Genomic DNA, 14,678 nt, shown 5'->3' with positions numbered 1-14,678 from the left:
TTTCAGAGGACAACAACATAAACAAACATTATGTGGCCAAACTTAACTTCTGGCTGTTGACTGTTGTGTAGTTTTCATTTAATTGAATTTAATTGTAATATAAATGATATAAATTCAATATTAAATCAATTGTTATATAACCAGCCTGTAGCCAGGCCAAAAACCAAAAACAGAGGTCATGGGCGTTGATCCGATAAAACCGTCTATAGTCTAGGAAATTCATAAAGAAAGAAAAATGCAGATTTAAGTGTGTGTATATTAGAAATGTAGTGGTGGAACATAAGTAAAAAGTGCCTATAAAGTTTCGAAAATGAAAGAACATTCATAAAATATCTTTTACTGTTATTTCATTTTTTTACATCGTCATAAGTATTGTTGAGTGTGTAATGATCTTTGTTTGCAAAGTTTCTATTGGGATTATTGTGTTAGGTTGTGAAACATGAGTGGTAAATAAATAAGTACGTAAATAATTAAATAAAGTCTTTGTTCAAAAATAAATATTAAGGATTCTGCACAGTTTCTTTAGCTCACAATTTTTCTTTGTATTTCTTGATTATTTTTTAATGATTTCCCCGATGCTCTTTGAAATCACATCAAGTTTTGCCATAGCAAAAACTATATCTAGTGATCTTTTTCTTTCCATTCAGGGTAGTGAGAAGAGAGATCGTTCCACATTTCTTTTTAAACCCCCTTCTAGGGTTTTGATTCCTCCACTGGTGTGGTAGGTTAAGCTGAACAAGTTTGTTTTCTTTTTATTAAACTGGCATTTGTGCGATTGGCATCTGTGCTAAGAGCGCTAGAGCCCTCTCGCTTTATCACACCCCGCGAGCTCAAACGCAGAGAGAAGGAGGCGTACAAATGAGTATAGAAGAAATACACATGGATCTTCTGGATAGGAAGCATATGTGCTCCTCTATCCCCAAGGAGCAGCTCCACCCTTCACGCTCCTCGTTCTTCAGGCTTTCGCTCTCATTCTCTTTCATCCTCCAAACTTCCTTTCCTCAGAGAACATCGCTCTCTGATTCTCATCTGCTTTTAACTGCTGTTTTATTCATCCCTCTTTCTCTGGTCGTCCATGCTTTTGTGCATCATCTTGTTCCCTTCTGCCTTCCCTCGTCTCCTTCTTTCCTTACCGTCAGAACCTCGGCTAGAGATTCCACACATGCCTTTAATTTGGGAGGGAGGGAGCCCAGGAGTGCAGCTAGCTTACAGCTCAGGAATTTTCCACCCACCCTCCGATCTCCGCATACGTCGGGAGGGAGGCAGAGGTGTGGGGCCACCAGCAGCCCAGACGGACCCCCCACCCCACTTCTCCAACAACACTGTCTGTTCAGCGAGTGCCCATCAAATGAAGGTGGCGGAGAGGTCAACCAAAGCAATAAGGAAAAGGAAGATTGAGATGTGGGTGATTATGGGCAAGTGATGCTGTGTTGAAAGTCCATACGTGCGAGCAATGAGATTCCAAAGAATTTACAGTAGATGCATTAAGGCGTTTATTTGCAGACACAATCCATTTACAAAGGTCCCTTCGGAGTCAGTGAGAGGTCTCAAAGTCTAGTCAGACAGTGCTAATATTATCACATCTGCAGTCCTGTCAGAATTTCCTATAGGAGAAAAGGTCAGAAAGATCAGTGTAGACTCAACTGACACCTTGGCTGTCAAACTTATTATCTCTGGATGTTTTCAGAGTCTGTCTCATGTGTCTTATTGTCTCTCTTTTACTACTTTTTTATTCATCTCTGGATCTCTGACGTAAAAAAAGAAGCCTGAATTTATGTGACAGAGAAAAGCAGTCTTGGATCAGATTTTAAACTTGAGAGAAGTGTTTCAATGGATCCTGAGAAGAGGAAAATCCCTTAGAGTTAATATAATTACAGTGGACTTTGATTTGCACGATACGGCAGACGTAACTGGGTCTCCCTTGTTTTTTCAACCCCATTGAAATGCAGAGAAAACATACAATCTCTCTGGCAATGGCTGCTGCTGTCTTTGGAAAGGCTTTTATGTTAAAAGAAAAAGTTTGAGTGCCTCCCTATTGATGGATGTACTTGAGACATTGCATTTTCATCATAATTTAGCACTAATGTAACTAGGAAAAACAATGTGTCTGTATTTGCTGTTGACATTGTGCGGATGTTCTATATATTTGATTCATAACTTCATGATGTTAATTGCGGGTTTAGAGGCCTGGTAAACCGTGAATATTTAGTTTTGTTGTTTATCTTTAAAATATTCTCACACTTTCACACAATGTCTTATGATATCTCAGGTTTGTTTTGAATTATGAGCTATAATTATCATAATGATGTATCTATAATGCGTTAAGCTGCCATTCTGCTCTGTTGGCAGAGAGGTATTTAAATTATATCTGATTTATAAAGTTTGAATTAAACATGTATTATGGAAACAAGAATCTCAAAAATGCCCCACTTCTAAAAAGAGCTGTCTTCAGGGCGGCCTTCTCTCACTAGTGACCAAGGAATCAAAACATAGGCGTGTGCCATGGAAATAAGGAAGTATGAAAGTGTTTTTTCTTTTTCTTGTTTGGCTGGTGAAGCTATTCAGTGCAGCCAGAACCACATGGATCTGATTAATGTCACGTCCAGTGCGGTGAACAGCTCTCTGGAGCTTCTAATGACCTCCCAGAAAGCATTTGTACTTATAACCGTCAATTGTGCTATATTTATGAGTTATTCTTGGTTGTAGTTGTATTGAGAATGTATCAAAAATGCACGGAATTAACTGTATTTGCTGTGCTTGCACTGTATTGAAGAACTTGTTCCCCAACACTACATATTACACTTCCTAATCCAGTAGAACAGACTGCATTCAAACTTATACCGTATACTGCTTTAGAAGTTCAAATATCTCCCATTGGTTTTTCATGTTCAGTCAGTGTTCAAAAATGTAACAAATATACATTGTAATATTTGCTAATTAAATTTCAATTGGTTATTGTTCTTATGTTGACTTGTGTACTGAATTGTCTTTGTTTATTTCCTTGTAAGTGTCACATTGACGGTATCGACTGACCGTAATATTAAAACCATGATTATTAAATTTGTGTAAATATGACTGATGATAATATCATAAATAAATCTGCACCTGTTTAAAATCTTGCTATAAAGGGTTACTTTGCCAACGTAGATAGTTGTTGTGCACAAGCAAATAAAGAAAACGACTATATTCTACAATTTTTCTGATTTCCTTCGCGCGTTCACGATAGCACCAGGACGCGATGACAGTATATCCGACCCCAGATGCTCTTGTGAATGTGCATTGGAAACTATCATGGACGTTATGAAATTGTTGAATATAGTCATTATCTTTGTTTGTTTGCGCACAAAAAGTATCCTCGTCACTTTATATTATTAAGGCTTCTTAATTATCTAATCTTATTTTGCACTCTGAAGATAAACTAGATAAACAGAGGTCCTATAGTGAAAATGGTGTAAATCGTCACAGCCCTTTAACAATAATTTTTTGTCTTAGGTGTCAGTCGTCTAAAACCTGAATCTATTTGAAACTTATTACTATTCTTCATATTTACTTCTGGAAATACATTTTTGCTTTGTGCTTTATATTTTTTTTGCTGAAAAGTTTGCTTTCGTTCATATTTTATGTCAGACAGTCATCCAAGCAAGTTGATTTTCGCCCAAGTGCTATTATACCAACGACCTTGATATTTCCTGGTTTCCGTAATGGAAATTTGCAGCTGCAGTCTTTGATTTGGAACACCTGCAAAAATCCTATAATATCAGATCTTGGATGTTGTATGTGTACATTATTAATTTTATTTGTTGGCATTCACTGTTTTATCATACCTGTGTATTTATACAAACAAATATAATAATGTTTTTCTGATGAAATAACTGAGAGGGTTCAGTTGCAGGCATGGCTTCGTTCCAATGGAAAATACCTGGGTCAGTCTGTTTCTCTCTGTTACTCAGACAGTCCTGTGTGATGTCTCCAGGCAACATTTAACCTCTTTATCATGCCTAGCTCCAAAGCTTGCCTTGACCTAAGCATTGAGGTTAGAGATGAAGGCTGCAATGGTTCATAGGTTAATGCAGAGATCACAGGGTCATGCGACCTCTTCTGTATGGGCTTGTGAAGAGTCCTGCTTGATTAAGGGCAGTAGGTTGCATGCTTTAGTAATGACATATATTTCACACTGATCCACGACTTGGCCAAAACCAACATTTTAGGAGTAACCTTCTTTTCAAGTCTGCCCGGACAGAGAGATAAAGGACACAATCCATGCAAAAGGACACGATAGAGATAAGAGATGATGGAGATAAAAGTGGGTGGGGAGGAATGATGAATCTCAACATCTGTGATGTTATCTCTGTTTTGATCGCATGCAGAAATTGTTTTTACAACCAAACTTGCAAATGAGGCTGTCAAATCAATTAATCATGATTAAAAAATGTTTAGATTCCTTTGCTCTATACGCAGGGAAGGCATTTCTTACTATTTCAATAAAAAAACACAAGAAATTGTGAAAGTCAATGATAAGTTCAAGAATCTGTGTCGTCTTAAGACAATTATGAAACACATTTATTTCCAAAATGACAAAAATCATGTTTTTCAATATTGCATTCCAATTAATATTCCAAACTGCATTTGTTTTGTTTATTTAAGCCATAACAACAAAAAATAAAATTAAAAAATGTAACATTAAAAAACATAATTTTTTGGAAATAAACTCTTCCTATTATATGTAAATATTTGCTATATATGTTTGTGTACGCGTTTATATATCAATATACACAGCACACACACACAAAAACACAACATTTATTTTTGGAATCAATTAATCGTGATTAATCGAATATAACAATCCTAAAAGACTAATATCTAAAAGTGCAAAAATTGCTTTTTGGGCAATTTATTTCTTCTCCCGTATTAAAATGAACTCTTGCTTCGTGTCAGTGGTCAAGTGCTGAGGAGCAGTTATGCCACTGTCTTCTGATTGGCTCTATTTATAGACTTCTGTTTTTTCCTGGTTGGTATCTCTGTTGATGATAAGGATTCTGATATCTCACTTTCCTGCTTGTTATCGGTTGGAATGCAAACAAGCTTGCTGCAACATTTGAACACAGTGGCTTGGAGGCAAACTGGGAATTCTCTGGAAGTTTTTTGGGGGGGATGCGATTATAGCTGACGGTTATGTAAAGGTCACACTTTGTCAAAGAGGAATTCCCAGACTTAGGGCAGTTACCGGCTGGTATTCCCACAGCGAGCATGTTGGGATGGGAGTAAGAATGGGAGGGAGAGTTACTGTGAGGTCATTTCACGAAGTGGAAAGATGGGCTGGACTGAGAAGAAACACTCAAAAAGGCGCATACTGTAGATAATGGAAAACCTCTGTAGCTGTTAATGTAGAGAATCCCACCTCATATTTTTTAACATATTTTGACCATAAGTGGTCTCTCGCTAATGTTCTTTTCTCTTCCCTTTCAATCTGTCTCTCTTTGTCCATCATCCCCTTTCACACGCACGTGCACACAGGCAGTCACACACACACATCAATCTCTGTGTAAATTGTTTAATCCAAAGCTGCATTGTATCCTTCCAAAACGCTCATCTCATTGTGGTACTTTCATCCTGATCCAGCCTCAGACAGACACGCCTGCCAAACACACATTGCATACAAACATTGCAATGATCGTTTGAATTTCGCAGTCGAATGGGATTTTTATAAATCAGTTGTGAATGTAATATTTGAAGTATCAGGTTGAAACAGTACATGCTTGATGCTTGTGATGAACAACCAATAACTGCAATAGTCAAATTCTGAAGATTTAATGATGTCAAAATGTTTGAAAGATATTCAAGGTTTAAAGGCACTTTTTAGCAAGGTATCATTGATCAGAATTATATTTTAAACGGAGATTTGGGAATACATGGATGGACTTTGGATAAACAGAAATTATAATCAGAAGTATTAATGTTTTCAACGTTCATGTAGTTTTATTAATATTTTGAATCAGCTTTTAATTTTTTTTTTTTGCAAAAATGAAAAGTGATTGTGTCAGCTAAATATTTATCTGAATATTGAATATGTTACTATATAAATACAATTTTCTTCTAATTTATATCCAATTAGTAATTTTAGTGCCTCATCTTAAACATATTTCATTTTGCTTCCAAGGCAACATTTAGGCCAGAATTTAACTTGATTATATTTGACAGAAGTGTTCTGATAATTTAAGTAAACGGTAATAAATGTGGATTTTTTTTCACAGACCTGTTATTGTAAAATAATCTATTTAAAATGAACGTAAATATCATTGACAAAAGATGACAGATTAGACTTGTTTTATCATTTGTAAATCAGGAGTTTATGGCCATTATAAAATCCGATGTGTACCCGAGCAAAGTCAAAAGTCTGGCTTTACGAAATTTACACCATTGCAAATAATGCTTTGAAAGAGCTTTAAAAGAGACAAAAAAGGATAAAAGCTTTAAACAGGAGTGGTGCTTGACTGTCTGTTGGTGGTCTTGCTGCAGTTTGGCAGGAGTTCATTGTGGTGTAGTCTGGGCAACCCAGCAGGTGGGTCTGAAGGAGTAGAGAGTCATGAGCTATAATATAATCTTGGCATCCAACATATAAAGCATCGACCTGCTAACATAAATATTAAAAACAAAAATATTCGTACTTTGCGGATTTTAATGTAAATCTCATGATGAACTTTTGCTCATTGATGAGACTTGGGTAATGACTGTATAAGTAGATGTTTGGTGTAAAATATCCCGTACAGTAGTAAACCACAGAATAATGCTGACCACCTTTTAGCTGCTGCTCAGCAGTCTGGAACCTGAGCTTTGAGGCTTCTGTGAAGATGCTTCTGCTTAGCGTGTCAGTGTCATGTGAAAGCTGCATTAAGTTGGGTTTAAACTGTTATCTGCGTGTGAGAGATTAGATTTTACAAGGTCTCCCCAAATCCCACTGGTTTTAACAGCCACATTCCCACAATGTAACCTGTGCATGTACGTGTGCATGTGCTTATACAGTGCTGTTTTCAGGAGTTGTCCATGTGTGGGCATTTGTGTGGCCTACAAAAGTTGGACACTTAAGTCACACTTTAAGATGCACAAAAGTCTTTATATTTGGTCATTATATAACAAAATATCAAATTAAATATACAGTGCATTATATGTAAAAATACAAATATACAGTATATAAAAGCAATAAGCCCCAAGAAGTCATTTAACCCCTGTTAGCTGTTATAATCATTATAAGCCAAGGCTTCACAGGGCTTATTACTTTTTTTGCAATAATTAACATTTATGTTACATTTAGTCATATAGCAGAATTTATAATAATAGTTTTTTGGCCTCAATATTGTGTAGTAAAATTTTGTGACAGTCCTAATACTTAGTATTAAGATTGGGACACTTTATGGTTGGCAAATATGAGGGGAACTGTCTTGACACATTCAGTAAAAGTTACCTAGAGACCAGTTGCTTACAAAAAGATGTTAGCAAGATGTTTTTGTAAAAGCTCTAGTATTATTGGTTTGCAGTTGACACTTGGTTTGGATCTCTATGTCTAACGTAATGAAATTCATATATGTCTGACTTAAACTGGAGCAGCTATATATGGATGTTTGTAGGTCAGAGTTTTTTTCCTCCAAACCAGACATTGCTCTAAAAGCCCATAAACTCATGCCACTCATGCCATGCTAAGCCGGCTTTTAAACACATACCAAATATAAGGTTCCACGACTTTTTAAAACAAAAATTGTCCTTTTTATATCTTTGCCGAAGGGGTAATGTGGCAGTCTTTGTCTTTCTTTCTTCGCTCTTCGTCTTTCCTCATTGTTTACACTGTCTTGCTTAGCTGGAGGAGGTTTCAAACCGCAGACCAGCGTGTTGCACTTGGACTAAAGCAGAGCAGCAACATATTCTCCCTCTCAGTCATATTCAAAACAATCCACCGATGCTGATTATATTGGATATAGTCTTACGGCTCCGATCCACTATCTACTTTACTGGCGTAAAGTGTGGTCAAGAGCGTTACTGAAAATAATTAATAAAGGAATGATTTGAAAACAATGACGATTTATAGCAATTATATTATTGTAGATTAAAATCACACTGAGGAGGTTGAATTCCCCTGCATCTCCCTCTCTCGCTCACACACCCTTTTCTAAATATCTCACAGCTGTTCTTTACTCTGTCGTTGAGAAATGAATGTCCGACATGGTCTTCTAAGAAGGGTTATGAGTTATGACAGTCCTTGAGAAGGCAAATGTCCCCCCACCACACACACTTTTTCTAACTCATCATATTTCAGTCAGCAGTACATCTCTACACAAAGCCTCTCTGGATGAGTGCTGTGGGGGGCTGTTTACCATACGGCCTATTTTTATTCCATTATGAACTTGCTTCTGTGTGATGAATACCAATACTGGCCTGAATGAAGTGGCTTTTTGAATGAAGAAGGCTATTTTTGTTTTGAAAGGTGTTTGATTGAATACTGTAAAAAAAATGTGGGGAGACAGAAAGGTACCCTAATAGCATATTTTTGTAAAGTAAAACCACATGTTATTTTATACATGACTTGTGAATTTGCAGTCTATTTCTTTAATTTGATTTAATATTTAAAAAATATGTGAAATTTCTGTAAAATAATACTAGATTTCATAAAATAAAAAAACGTAAAATTACATTTATTAACATAAAAATGTCTTGCATTTATTGCAATTATTAATATCGTATTTATTGAAAATATTATAATAACATTAATTGCATACTTATTACATAAATGACGCTTAAATTAAATATAAAAGAAATTGTTATATCATAACCAAACACAGAACGGAAGTTAACTTTTTTCTTTTCTCTGAATTACAATATGTATTCAATTTATATTATAAAAAAATCTTTTTAGTATGCGCCCCTTGCACGTTAGCCATGTCATAAATATTTTACTGTGTTTCAAAAAAATAATTTATAAAAAAATATTGAATTTTTTACCTTTATCTTAATAGTTTAAATATCAGATCCCAGATGCGGTGTTTTACTTTAGTATCCCACTGTGTATGGAAAGCACACACAGACACTACAGATACGTCAGACATGTGGGGGTGTGATGCAGGGGATGGTTGGGTGTGGACTGGTGAGCATTACAGTTAGATCACTTCCAGGAAACTCCATTAAGATGAAAATTAAGCACGAAGCCTCGAAAATGCCTTGTATGTTTAGCATGTGTCATGCCTTTTTTAAATTTCAAATCTGTGCTTTGTGAATGTTTAATGTTCGATCTGGACCTGCTACTCTCTCTGTTTTAATTTCAACATCTTTTTCTCTGAATGTGCTGGGATATTTTATTTATACGAATGAGTATAAAAAGCCACAGGGTTTAGAGGGATGGACCGGAACTCTCCTTGGGGCAGTTTCCCAGACAGGGCTTAAATCTTGTCCCAGACTCATTTAAATGTTAGAGGTGTCTTGATCGACAACAACTTACACTGACATATGTATCATAAAATATATCAGTGCGATTGTTTTGTCTTAAGATGCACACAGGTAAGGTGTTTTGTAAAGCATGTTTTAAAAAAACGACTTAAATGTCCTAATTTAACTAAAGCCTAATCCTGCCTTAAAATAATCCCTGTCCGGGAAACCGTCCACATACGTTTCAAAATGTAATACCTTACTCAAAACACAAAAATGTCTTCCAACTGTATGTTTTCAACATTTAAAAGTAACACTCTTTGTTTTTCTTCACTCTTCACTATGGAATGTTGTTGTTTTGTATGATAAAAAAAGACTGCTATGCTCCAGATGGTGGCTCCTGGCTTGCAAGTACTTCACAATACACTCCCTTCTTTACCCTATCTAGTTAACTTCTCCTTTCCCCTATACTCCCTTTTCTATTCTATTCGTTTCTGGAAGAGAGTGAAACAGAACTGACATCACTCAAATCCCAAATAGCCTTGGTCAGTTTTACAGTACACTAAACATTTACCGCATTACATTTACATTAATGTTCTCTACAGGTACTGTCCCAACAAATAAGAGAGACATAAGGCAGGGTACATGTTGCATAAATAATGAATAGCATTACAGTTCCCTATCCACGACAGTCAAGCACACACAGACAGATCGAGTCTCAGGGCTTAATGTTTGTATTTCACAGTCTACTAAAAGTGGATGAGGGTAAAGGGAGTGGGGGAGAAGCTAACGGTCCCCATGATGAAAACAGCTTGATATAAATACAAAAAATGTCTCTGTGAATATCTGCACTGTAAGAGTTTTAGGGGTAGGCGGATAGATAGTTAAGCAAATTAATTATGTATAACAAACAGTAAATCTGGAAAGTCCCTGCTAAGTGCGTCTTTATGTTTTGTAAATAATCTGCTGAATTGAAGAGAGGCCTTGAGTGTTTTTTTACAGTTTAGTGGTATTGGGTCTCAGACTGCATTGTAAACACGATGGTGTTCCACACCCACACGTCAGAGTACACACACACACAAGCAGCACAAGCCTTGTTAAAATCTCATAAAAGAGATGCGGATTGCATGCAGAGTAAAATTAAGCTATGAAACATGCCCGTAGTTTCATGAGAAAATGTTTAGTGTTTGTAAATCTGAAAGGGTAAAATAGTTCACCCAAACATGAAGATTCTTTTATCATTTGCTCACCTTTGTGTCATTTCAAACCTGTATAACTTACATCCTTCTGAAGAACACAAAAGAAGATGTTTTCGAGATTTGATCATATTGACTTACATTGTATGGAGACATTTCTCAAATAAATCTTCCTTTGTGTTGTTCCACATGAAAGAATCAGATTCAGGTTTTGAACATCATAAGTGTGAATAAACAACACAATCTCACTGCTAAAATAGATCTCACGTTTGATCTCATTAGAACATTTTAGGACAATTTGCTTTTGTGCCAGTGATGTTCGGTTTAGGGGCGGGGTTAGATGTGAGGTTTCAGTATTGCTTTTTTCTAGTTATCGTAAGGTTTCGTACTATTCACAACGTACAAATTCATACGAATCAGCCACCTCATAAAATAGTTACGAATTCCCATGAAATCAGGATGGAAGAAAAATGACAGAATGTTTATTTTTGGGTGAACGGTCCCTTAATGAGACAATGTTTACTTTCTATACTGCCAGTAGCATCAAATGGCATTTTAAACTGCTTCTTTAATCTAAGTGACTGAGCTGGACTGGAGGTTTGGGCTGGGACTACCTGTTTGTCCTGTGAATTGTAATCAGGGGAAAATGTACCTGTTGTGCTTTTGCCGCAGAGATAACAAACCCAACTTTAAAAGAATGTGTCTTGATACGATGCTGAGTTTAAGGTTCTAATTCTACGGTATATTTCTTCGCTTTTCTCTCTTTATCTTTCGAATTTGGCAAATCTTTCAAAAAAGTTCAACTTAATTTGTGAGGGGATCTTAAGTGAATGAGGGAATTTCCCTTTTTATAGCTTTTACTATAATGTTATAATGAACAATGTGCAGGACATATTAGATGAGCTGTGTTGTCTGGCCAGACTGGAGGTCTGATAACCATCTATGCTTACATCAGGCCAAAAAACTGATGTCAGATGCTCAGCATTACAAAGCCTAAAAAAACAGGAAGTATTTCGTAATCTGGCACGTGGCTGTTGGTCCAATTCCAGATTCCTTTCGCCACTGTGATGATTGCTTTTTCTGTCGACTCTAGCTTAAGCGAATGGGACTTTTTAAAGTTTTTGTCACATAGATGGAAGTTTGTGGGAAAATGTTTGTTCTGACATTCTTGAATACAAAGATGATGTCTAAAATTGGACAGTTTATTGTTCGATTTCCACATGTACGTAACATTTTACATCCATGTCCTCAATGTTCAGTCAAGGACAGCAGTTGAGAATTTTGGATTGCACGGTAGAATGGCAGTTACGTAATAATGTGCGCTGGCACTGAATTTCACGCTGGCAGATGACGGGTCCCTGAGGACTTCGATCAGTCTCTCAGCTCTCAGTTGAATGTGTCTGAACACTTAACAAGACATGACAAAGTGTGCTGAGGATCTAGGTCAGCTTTAGACGTTTCTCCTATTTGTCACACTAAAACGCATATATCACACTAAAACTAAAAATTCAAATTAAGACTTTATCTTCATATAATCTTCATATATTCTTCATATAATCTCAAACTGTAATCCATCTCTGCACCTGATGTGTTTCATTATGGAGTTCTCTTGAACAGAAGTTCTCAGTACGAGCTTGTGGACTTGTCCTACATCAAAGTTGATCAGCAGGAGCCCTAACATCAACAGCTGGCAGCTGCTCGCACAGCCAGTTCAGAGGTGAGTAGGTCCTACATGGTTCTTGTGTGTTAAATACAACCCTTCTGCCACAGCAGTGGTCTGTCCTACCTCATGATATCCAGATGCCCCAGCTGAGGTGGAAACATATACTAAGCCCCGCCTTTAGTCTCTGATCCGATGCCGACGCCCATCTCCAGCCCCGTTGATAACAAATACACCCACAACGTTGTGGCTGAACTAATACTGCTTTTACTTTTCTACCTATTGCTCTTTGTCAACACAGGTTGGAGCCAACCTTATTGACTTCATGGGTTGTTCTGTCAAGAGGCATTTTGTGTAAAAGAAGGATTGGTATTGGTGTCAAAATTACATATTTGGCCAATACTGTGGCTTACATATAATATACCTAAAAGGGATAGTTCCCCTATGAAAATTCTGTCATCATTTACTCACCCTCAAGGTTTACCAAACCTGCATTAGTTTCTTTGTTCTCTTGAACACAAAAGAAGATATTTGGAAGTATGTGGGTAAAAAACAATTTTGGAGCATCATTGACTACCATAGTAGTTTAGTAGTAGTTTTGCTACTATGGTAGTCAATAGTGACCCAGAACTGTTGGGTTATAAACATATATTTCTTAGCTCTACACAAGAATTAAGTAAATAGGGATTAGAAAACCCCACATATAATATAGAAAAGGATCTCTCAGACACAAATAATAAATGAGATATTCTGATGGTTTAAAGTGACAGTTCACACAAAAATGTACATTCTGTCATCATTCAGCCTCGGTTTTGTTTGTGTGGAAAAAAATTGAGCACATCAGAGAGAATTGAGGAAAACGAGACCAACAAAGCAGATGTAGAACAAAATGTATTTCATAGACAAGCCAGCATAACAAGTTTCACTGTTGCCAGATTTTGCTCAAAGAACAAAATTCATGTAGCGTTTGTGACGTTGGTGAATAATTGCTGGTTGATGGATAAACATATCGACTGAATTCAATTAAATTAACATTTCCGGTCAGATAATAACAAGCCTTTTCATATGTTCTTTTCTATCAGTTTGATCAATAACATTTTATTCATCGGTCATTACTCAAAATGACACTACACCAAAATATGCCGAAAATGTTCTCTCTGGTTTCTCTATTTCCTATTAAACAGACTTACGTGTCAGCTGCAATCAACGTGGAGACCGTTAAACCGTTTCGGTTAAATAAGTCTGAGGAATGGATAACTCCACAGCATTTGGCTCAGAGATGTTGCAGATCCAGTGACCACAAGCCCAAAATAGCCGCTTTAAATTGTAGGTTCACTTTAGCCCCAAGGCTGATTTCAGTCAATGTTAAGAATACGTCTACGAACACTAGTGGTTATTCCTTCAGCTCCACGTTTGGAAACCTTATTTTATGCAAGCGAAGAACTAGCAAAACCCTGCAATGTTTTCCAACTCCAATCGTTTTTCCTCTTAAAACCACAAGTCTGTATTTTGGTGTTTTGTTCTGTCTCGCCGAATAATGAGATGTTTATGAAAGAGCCACAATATTGCAAAGTATGTAGATGCGAGTCTATTTGCTTTTGTTTCGAGTTTAAGGGTAATTGTGCTTTGTACGAAGGAGCCGCTTGATCTATTTACAGATTAACTGGAAGCCAATTAAAAAATCTAGTTGACAGTTTCTAGTTGACAGGCTGTAAGTGCCAAATCAACCAGATCAGAGCTGAGCAGACAGTCCAAGGTGAAGCACACTGGCCGAGAGGCACTGAAACCTTGAGTGAGAGACAATCTCTCTGTTTGCCACGCCAAGTTGTGTATGCGTATGATTGAACTGAAGGGACTGGAGCTATGCTAGCTATCACAACTGATTGATTGTCCTCCAAAGCCCATTACCTTGTGTTCTGTTTCAGGCTGCCAAGCGTCTTCTGCTCTCGTACACACACTGCACATACATATATGCCTTTAAAAAACACTCCCCATCAACGTCAATTAGTTATCAGTTATGTATTAATGAAATACAGAGGATCCATATTTCATCTCATTTATATATTGAATGATGATGGAATGTCCTTGATATGTCATTGGACGTGATTCACATGATCATGTTAGATGTGAAATATTCATATTATGCTGCAAATCTTGAGGTATTGTTTTCATTGGACATACTAGTGATATATCTCATGCCTTATTATAAGTCTCCATGACTATAATGGTTTCCAGGTGCACAAAAAATGATTTTTGTGAGGTCACATGAATTGTAAAGACCATGAACAGTTTGACGTGCCCAATCAGATTAAGGATTTGGGAACTCCCCACACAAACCTATGAATGGAAAATATGCTCGTCTGCAGTTTTTACCTTTGTATTGTACATTTTCTGCCACGAAATGTGGACACCGG

Source organism: Barbatula barbatula (assembly GCF_947034865.1).
Source record: "Barbatula barbatula genome assembly, chromosome: 16".
Classification (NCBI taxonomy): Eukaryota; Metazoa; Chordata; class Actinopteri; order Cypriniformes; family Nemacheilidae; genus Barbatula; species Barbatula barbatula.
This window is presented reverse-complemented; position numbering follows the sequence as displayed.